Source organism: Heterodontus francisci, unplaced genomic scaffold, assembly GCF_036365525.1.
Source record: "Heterodontus francisci isolate sHetFra1 unplaced genomic scaffold, sHetFra1.hap1 HAP1_SCAFFOLD_75, whole genome shotgun sequence".
Taxonomy (NCBI): Eukaryota; Metazoa; Chordata; class Chondrichthyes; order Heterodontiformes; family Heterodontidae; genus Heterodontus; species Heterodontus francisci.
Window position 1 is genome coordinate 1,223,123 of NW_027141820.1, and position 9,455 is coordinate 1,232,577.

The 9,455-nt window shown below is 45.6% G+C and overlaps 1 non-coding gene across 1 annotated transcript; it reads right to left on the reverse strand.

The window, feature by feature from the left end:
• Window positions 1-7,623: 7,623 nt before the first annotated feature.
• On the reverse strand, window positions 7,624-7,695 carry trnas-cga (transfer RNA serine (anticodon CGA)). The gene has a single exon. It is a non-coding gene; the product is annotated as a tRNA-Ser (tRNA).
• Window positions 7,696-9,455: the final 1,760 nt, after the last annotated feature.

Here is a 9,455-nt window from a genome sequence, read left to right on the forward strand (position 1 = left end):
CATTAACTCTGCTTCTATCTTCACAGATGCTGCCAGACCTGCTGAGTATTTCCAACATTTCTTGTTTTTATTAACAGGGTCGATGTTGAGAAGATGTTTCCACTAGTGGGGGAATCTCAAACTAGGCGACAAAGTTACAGAATAAGGGGACACTCATTTAAAACTGAGATGCAAAGGAATTTCTTCTCTCAGAGGGTAGTGAATGTCTGGAATTCTCTCCCCCAGACAGTATTGGAGGCTAAATCACTGAAAGTATTTAAAGAGGATGTAAATAGATTTTTGAAATATTGGAGAGTTGAGGGCTATGAAGAGCTGGCATGAAAGAGGAGTTGAGGTCTGGGGCAGATCAGCCATGATCTTACTGAATGGCAGGGCAGGCTTGAGGGGCCGAATGGCCTACTCCTGCTCCGATTTCTTCTGTTCTTATGTTATGTTATATCTAATGTATATGTCAGGATGCACTATGGGAATTAATACTGAAACTTATAAAATCATAATGTGTGTAAATATTGGGCTGGTATTTAACTTGAATCTCAGAGTACACTATTGTGGTTAATTCTGTAAGTTTGAAAAGGGAACTCTGTGCCATAATGAAAACAAGAAATGCTGGAAATACTCAGCAGGTCTGGCAGCATCTGCACAGAGAGAAGCAAAGTTAACGTTTCAGGTCAGTGACCTTTCAGATGCTGCCAGACCTTTTGAAAGTCCATGTACACCACATCAACAGCATTGCCCTCATCATCCCTCTCTGTTACCTCATCAAAAAACTCCAGCAGGACAGTTAAACATGATTTTCCCTTAAGAAATCCATGCTGGCTTTCTTGAATTAACCCACATTTGTCCATGGGATTATTAATTTTGTCCCGAATTATTCTTTCGAGAAGTTTTCCCACCTCCAAAATTGAACTGACTAGGGAGTGAAATGAGGTGAGTTGCTCTAACAGAGAGCCAGCACGGGTTCGACAGGCTGTATGGCCTCCTTCTGTGCTGTAGCCATTCTGTGATTGTATGATTCTAGCAACAACTGTTGGTGGAGAGGCAGTCATGCAGGAATGGGTTGACAGAAAGGGGAAAGTCTGGGCTGGTGTGTGTTCGGGTTTGTGAATAAAGGTGATTTGGAAGCTGTGTTCCAAATTGAAGTGTTTACTGGAAGCAAGAAGTTGATGTAAATAAAGAGTAAAACGTGTTAAGATGAAGTGTGGTGTGATTGTGGGCAGCAGTAAATATGGTGCTGGTGAATTATTTGTGTCAATAAACTTCCACTGCGCCCTCTGCTGCAGGCTGCTGTTTATATCCAGCTGTGTATTCGTGCTGTGTGTTAACGAGATAAATGTTTGTTTCAACGCTGTTTATAAAGCAATAGCATTGCACTCAAACAGTCCCAGACACAGCAACACACGTACAAAAGCAAAATACTGCAGATGCTGGAAATCTGAAACATAAACAGAAAATGCTTGAAATAATCAGCAGGTCTGGCAGCATCTGTGGAGAGAGAACAAAGTTAATGTGAGCTAAGGAAACAGACCTGAACTGTTAACTGTTTCTCTCTGCACAGATGCTGCCAGACCTACTGAGCATTTCCAGCATTTTCTGTTTTTATTACAGCAACACAGGTGTTGGGAGGCTCAGCCTGGCTACACAATGTTACAAGGACGCTGAGTAACACCATCGACAACGGGATAGAGAGAAAAACACACAGAAAACCAAGAATAGACTGTGAGGAAGCAAAAGTGAGGGACAGAGAGAGAGGCAACGAGACTGAAATGGAGAAACAAGGCATTTGTATGATTGTGTTCTCCCTGTTATCTAAAGGTATTTCCTGTTGTGTAAATATGTTTTCTGTTGTGTAAAGATGTACCCTGTTGTTGTGTAAAGGTTTTCCCTGTTATTGTTTTATTTTCTGTTACTGACCGTCTCCGAACTGTGACCATTTGTCCTGGTTTTATTGTGGCCAACATCACCATCTGGTGGTGGAGAGGAGGCTCTGCAGGAAGGGGTTGACAAAGTGGGAGAGACTCGGCTGGTCCGTGTTTGCAGCTTGTGCTCGTGTGAGCAAAAGTGATTTGTTACTGATTGATGTGTTCACTGAAAAGAAGAAGCTCATTGCAATAGAGAGCCTTTGGAAGCATCTTGTTATTATGGGTAAAATACTTGATGTTTTGAAAGTGAACTGTTTGCATTGTTACCAAACATAAATCGCAGAGAATGGTTTCGATCCATCGACCTCTGTGTTCTGGGCCCAGCACGCTTCCCCTGCAGCACTCTGCTGACTACTGTTTTCAATTTTAGCTGCCCGTTAGTGAAATATGTTCATTCCCCAATGTTTTTATAAAAATAGGATTGGAGTCGGATTTCTCAAGAATCCCGGAATCAGCAACACACGTGCTGACGGACTCACCCTCACTGCCCAATGACACAAGGACACAGAGTAACAGCACCGACAATGAGGCAGGCAGAGAAAGACACACAGAAAACCAGGAAGATATTATCAGGATCCAGAAATGAACAGACAGAGAAAGGTACTGAGCAAACCAGCAAGAGACAGCGAGATAAAAGCAAAATACTGCGGATACTGGAAACCTGAAATAAAAACAATAAATGCTGGAACCACTCAGCAGGTCTGGCAGCATCTGTGGAAAGAGAAGCAGAGTTAACGTTTCGGGTCAGTGACCCTTCATCAAGGAGGCTAGGACAAATAGTATGGGAAGCAACAACTAATTTTTAGTAAAAAATGGGTGTAAGAATTGCTTCCATTAATGTGCGTAGCATTAAATCTACTACGCGATGTGTTTCAACCTTGGATTACCTTGCCAAGGTCAAAGCTGACCTACTGTTTCTGCAGGAGTGTGGAATACCACACCTCAGCAGCTACAGGCAGTGGTCGCGATGGTGGTCCCACGGGCCATCGATCTGGTCGGGGGGTAATGACTGCCGTTCCTCCGGCCTGGGTATTCTGCTGCGGGGAGGTAACTTCACCATCTCCGAAGTTAAGGAGGTGGTGGGCGTCCGCCTCCTCGTAGCAGACGTGATGTACAACAACGCTCCGCTCCGGTTGATCAACGTGTACGCCCCGGTACAACGCAGCGAGCGGCTGACCGTCTTCCAGCCGCTCCCACTGCTGCTGGCGACGTCCAGGCCGGTCATCCTAGGCGGTGACTTCAACTGCATCATCTGGAGATCTAAAATGGACCAGGGCGGGAGGGACACGATGTTCAAACCTCTGGACAAGGGCGGGAAAAACGTACCCAACGTCGCCCTCATCCTGATGACCACCTTCGTGTGCAGCTGCACCAAGCTGTGTGTGGAGCCCCAGTACACAAACACCAAGTGTCACTATGAGCTGAGGTTTTGCGAAGGATGGGTCTGGTCACATTGCCGCGGATCGCTTCATCCAGTTGGACCATACCGTACCAGCTATCCTTCGTGGGAATGTTTCTGCGGGAAAACACCTTTGACCACCAATCCATCAGGCAGTGGTCTGCACGGAATGTCCTCAAGGCCCTACGGGAAAAGGAGATGGTGGATCCGGTCGGATGGTTCCCTGAGCAGACTGCCAAAGTCATTTGGCAGAATGCCTCATCACCAGAACTTTCAAACAAGCACCAAGATGTAGCTTGGCTGGTGGTAAGAAGAGCCCTTCCTGTCAGATCCTTCCTGCATGCCCGAAGTCTCGCCCCCTACACACGCGGCACTCGAGGTGGCTGCGGTGGGGAAGAGACAGTTGCCCACCTCCTTCTGGAATGTGTCTTTGCAAAGCAGGTGTGGAAAGAGATGCAGTGGTTTTTGTCGAGGTTCATCCCAAGCAGCTCTGTTACACAGGAGTCTGTGCTCTACGGGCTGCTCCCAGGGATGCACACCGAGATAAACATTAACTGCTGCTGGAGGACCATCAATTTGGTGATAGACACTCTTTGGTCTGCCCGAAACTTGCTGGTCTTGCAGCGCAAAGAGTTGTCCACGACCGAGTTTTGCAGACTGGCACATTCCAAGGTCCAGGACTACGTGCTGAGGGACGCACTAAAGCTTGGGGTAGCCACTGCAAAGGCTCAATGGGGAAAGACCACTGTGTAAGGTCCCCCCGCCATAGTGAACTGGGCAGCTGGACCCATTGGAAACCCCTCGTGCTGTATACACCAGATATGGGTTTGCTGTAAAATGTCCATGTCAGGTAAAACGGAGTGGAAGGGTTGTGAGGCAACTCACTCCTGTATTGAAGAAAACTGATTTCCTTTGCACTTTTTGGAATGTCAACTTGGTGCTGTTTTGAACTGTTGTATAATGCATTTTTTACAGATTTATATGAAGAAAGCATATTTTTAGGAATAAAATCCTGGGGATTCATATGCATAGTTCTTTGACGGTGGCAGGACACATTGAGAAAATAGTTAGCAAAACATATGGGATCTTGGGCTTCATAAATAGAGGTACTGAGTACAAAAGTAGGGAAGTTATGCTGAATCTGTATAAATCTCTAGTTGGGCCACAACCAGAGAATTGCATCCAGTTCTAGTCAACACACGTTTGGAGGGATGTGAGTGTCCTTGACAGGGTGGAGAAGATTTATCAGAATGGTTCCAGACATGAGGGATTTTAGCTGTAAGGTTAGGTTGGAGAAGCTGGGGTTGTTCTCCTTGGAGCAAAGGAGATTGAGGGGAGATTTGATAGACAGGTACAAGATTATAATAAATATGACAGGTTTAGATAACTTACAGGGCGATGGGGATAGAGCGGGGGAATGGGACTGAATGGATTGATTTACATGGGCTTGATGGGCAAAATGAGTTCCTGTACTGTAGTGACTCCATGACTCAATGACTCTCTCTCCTTCTCTCTCTCTCTCTCTCTCTCTCTCTCTCTCTCTCTCTGTCTATCGCTTTACCTCTCTCTGCCTCTCTCTCTCTATCTGTCTTTAGCTGGTCCTCTAACTTTCTATCGCACTCTCTCTCTCTTTTTTTTCACTCTCTCTCTCTCCATTACACACACATTTGTCAATCACATGTCAAAGAAGGAAGCGTAATGAAGGAATGTCTGCGCCCTTGAAAATGTTTCCAGCAGATTAGTTAAATGTTTAAAGTTTCTGTAGGGAGTTTGACCTGAGATGGTGAGACACAAGGTTGTGAGGTTATTAAAGTCTTCACCAAATGTAATAGGGAATAATTTTCTTCACTGGTGAACCCAAAGGAACAAATATGGCACAAGAATGAGAAAAGTCAGAGGATTGAGAAACATCCAATGGTTCTTCAAATCTACAAGTCAGCAGACCCACAGAAATACAGTAGGTTGAGAGTTCAGATCCAGTGATAGACTGGACAAATATCGAGCCAGTGCTTTTTTCTTTATAAACCTGACATCTGTCCACTTGGCTATTGCACCTCATCTCGATGTATCTGATAATACTGATACTATTTGTATTCCACAGTTGCTTTGAAATCACAGGCAATATAAATGGATTGGGAATGTCAATGGTCAGAAACCATTAATGGATTGGGATAGTCAATGGACTGGAAAATATCAGTGGATTGAGAAATTCTATAGACTGAGTTATATCAATGGATTGGGAAAGTTCAGTACATTGTGAAACATCAATGGATTAGGAAACAGGAATTAAAGGGACAGATGGAGTTCAACCTGGAAAAGTGTGAAGTGATTCATTTTGGAAGGTCGAATTTGAATGCAGAATACAGGCTTAAAGACAGGATGCTTGGTAGTGTGGAGGAACAGAGGGATCTTGGGGTCCATGTCCATAGATCGCTCAAAGTTGCCACGCAAGTTGATAGGGTTGTTAAGAAGGCATATGGTGTGTTGGCTTTCATTAACAGGGGGATTGAGTTTAAGAGCCGCGAGGTTATGCTGCAGCTCTATAAAGCCCTGGTTCGACCACACTTGGAATATTGTGTTCAGTTCTGGTCGCCTCATTCTAGGAAGGATGTGGAAGCTTTAGAGAAGGTGCAGAGGAGATTTACCAGGATGCTGCCTGGACTGGAGGGTACGTTTTACGAAGAAAGGTTGAGGGTGCTAGGGCTTTTCTCATTGGAACGAAGAAGGATGAGAGGTGACTTGATAGAGGGGTACAAGATGATGAGAGGCATAGATAGAGTGGATAGCCAGAGACTTTTTCCCAGGGCAGAAAGGGCTGTCACCAGGGGACATAATTTTAAGGTGATGGAGGAAGGTTTCGGGGAGATGTCAGAGGTAGGTTCTTGACACAGAGAGTGGTGGGTGCGTGGAATGCACTGCCAGCGGTGGTAGTAGAAGCAGATACATTAGGGACATTTAAGCGACTCTTGGATAGGTACATGGATGATAGTAGAATGAAGGGTATGTAGGTAGTTTGATCTGAGAGTAGGTTAAAGGTTCGGCACAACATCGTGGGCAGACGGGCCTGTACTGTGCTGTACTGTTCGATGTTCTATGTTTCAGATGAAAGGATTGCATTAATCAATGGATTAGAATGTGGAGAGGCAGGAGAAAATGATGCCATTTTAAGTAGGGGGCCGGGGGTTAGTAGAAACAGACCAGGGCTATTTTACTCTCTATCTCACTCCTTTCTTCTATCTGGCTCATTATCACATCCTCTCTCTCTCAGAGTGGTGGGAATCACTGGAACCCACACTTGCTGCTCAGATTGTTTGGTTCCGGGAAAATACAAGATCCACATCAGATTCACAGGAAGGATAAATGTGATTCAGAGCCAATCATATTCCTTTTGGTGATGTGTGCTCAGCTTTGTTATATCAGCAAAGGCAGCAGGATATGCAAATCCTGAAGAGTTTTGATAGAGTAAAGAAGGAGAAAGTGTTGCCAGTGACAGAAGGGTCAGTAACCAGAGGAAACACATTTAAAGTAATTGACAAAAGAATTCGAGTTGTGATGAGGAGATTGTTTTTTCCGCAGTGTGTTGTTCTGGTCTGGAATGCAATCCTGAAAGGTCAGTGGAAGCAGATTCAATGTTAACTCTGAATGGAATTGGATATATACCTGACATGGAAAATCTAACAGGGCAATGGGGGAAAGGACAGGAGTGCGGGATGTGGGATTAGATTATATTAGATTAGATTAGAGATACAGCACTGAAACAGGCCCTTCGGTCCACCGAGTCTGTGCCGAACATCAACCACCCATTTATACTAATCCTACATTGCAACCAAACATCCCCACCTGTCCCTGTATTTCCCGACCACCTACCTACATAAGTGACAATTTATAATGGCCAATTTACCTATCAACCTGCAAGTCTTTTGGCTTGTGGGAGGAAACCGGAGCACCCGGAGAAAACACACGCAGACACAGGGAGAACTTGCAAACAGGCAGTACCTGGATTCGAACCCGGGTCCCTGGAGCTGTGAGGCTGCGGTGCTAACCACTGCGCCACTGTGCCGCCCTAAATAAAATAGCTCTGTTAAATATCAAGCAAATGCACAGTAAAAAGGTTCAGTGCTTGGACCTCAGTTATTTTCACTCTGTCAATGGCAGAGAAGGCTCGAGGAACCATGTGGCTACTCCTCATGTTCTTCCCAGTGTCCAGAATAAAGTGCAACATGACACTGATTTCAAGATGGCCGACACGAATGCAACGCACATCTTTTCTGGAAACATCACATTTAAAGTGAGAAGCTAATCATAAGGCACGGACGGGGATTGAACCCGTGATCTTTAGTTTTCGAGACTGACGCCTTACCACTTGGCCACCATGCCTTTTATTAATGGACACCTGAGGCTCCAGAGGAGGATTTGTGATTCTTTTTCAATTTGGTTGAAACAGCATCGAGAAACATGCACAGAAATAAAGAGGGATTGTGGAATGGGTAACAGATCAGCCTCATTCACATCATCAGCATCATGAAATCTTCATTCAGACGTTCCATTCCCATCCTCAGCTTTTCTCACATCTGTACAGTAATATAAGAGTGGACATTGGGTTGTTACTGGGCAGATTATATAAATAGACTATGTGCATCATCACAGGAAGTGATGTAATATAATCTGTGTGGCACCTCATGGAGAGTTGTCGATGAAACCTTCAATGCAAGGTGTGTGGAGTAAACTCAGGTTATTTTAACCGTCAGATTCTTATAAATTCTGTACTAAGCCTTGAAAGATATCAGAATATTATATGGGGGCCACAGTAAACCAAAGTGAAGATGGAGAAATCTTTGCCTGCACCTTTGAAAAGGTCACTGGACTGAACCAAGCCGAGGAGTGGCCGAGATGGTTCCAGAGGTTTGCAAGGTATCGTACTGCATCGGGTCTCGTGCAGAAGCCAGACATGGAACAGGTCAGTACGCTATTGTCTGCAATGGAGGGAGTGTGCAGGCAACATCCTCATGAAGAACAGAAGGCTACATGTGAAGAAGTTATTAAGGCACTCAAGACATATTTTAATTGAGGAAAAAAATGTCATCGTGGAGCCAAAGTTAAAACGCTGCATTTGCTGACAACGCAACCACCAGGTGACGCTGTACTAGCACATGCGCAAATGCAGCCTCTTCCACTGAAACGTCACTGTCTGTGACATTCAGGCAGCTGCCAGGATTAAAGATGGAGCTACTCAATTTATCACAGAAAACAACTTCGACCCAAAAATCCCCTCAAAGTTTGCCATCGCCGCCTCCGTCCCACCCCAACAGTCCCCCGCTACCTCTTGCGCATTCACGTTATATAGTACCAAGTCATCTTAATTCACCTAAAGTGAATTACTTTAGGAGCAGTGACTGTCGTTTCATAAGCAAATACGGCACATATCTACACAATGGACATGTTTTGGTTGATACTCGGAGAACGTTGCGCTGTTTGAAGTCTCATTAGAAGGACAGCACCTCTGACAGTGCTGCACACCCTCTGTAATTCAGTGAGGTTTCATAGAGTCATAGAGTTATACAGCACAGAAACAGGCCCTTCGGCCATCATGTCCGTGCCGGCCATCAAGTACCTATCTATTCTAATTCCATTTTCCAGCACGTGGCCGTAGCCTTGTATTCTGTGGCGTTTTGAGTGCTCATCTAGATACTTCTTAAATGTTGTGAGGGTTCCTGCCTCTACCACTCCTTCAGGCAATGTGTTCCAGATTCCAACCACCCTCGAGGTGAAACATTTTTTCCTCAAATCCCCTCTAAACAGCGCCATCCCATTCTCCGGACAATCATTCCCCGCTTCGCCCCATCCCACTCTCTGACTGCTCACTCCCCGCTTCACCCACCACCACCCCCATCCTGCTCTCTGGCCGCTCACACTCCAGGCCATGGGCTCTGCCGCTTCCCTCCTCTCGGCCACTCACTCCAACATTGCCCCATCACCCCTCGAGGCTCGCCTTGCTTTATCGGGTGGTGCGGTGAAGAATGATCGAATATTGGAGCGAGCGGCCGAGAGGAGGGAAGCAGCATGGCTTAGAGCTCGTGTCTGGAGGGACGTGGGGGGGAAGCGGGCCGTGAGTGGACGGAGAGAGGGCAGTGCGGGGG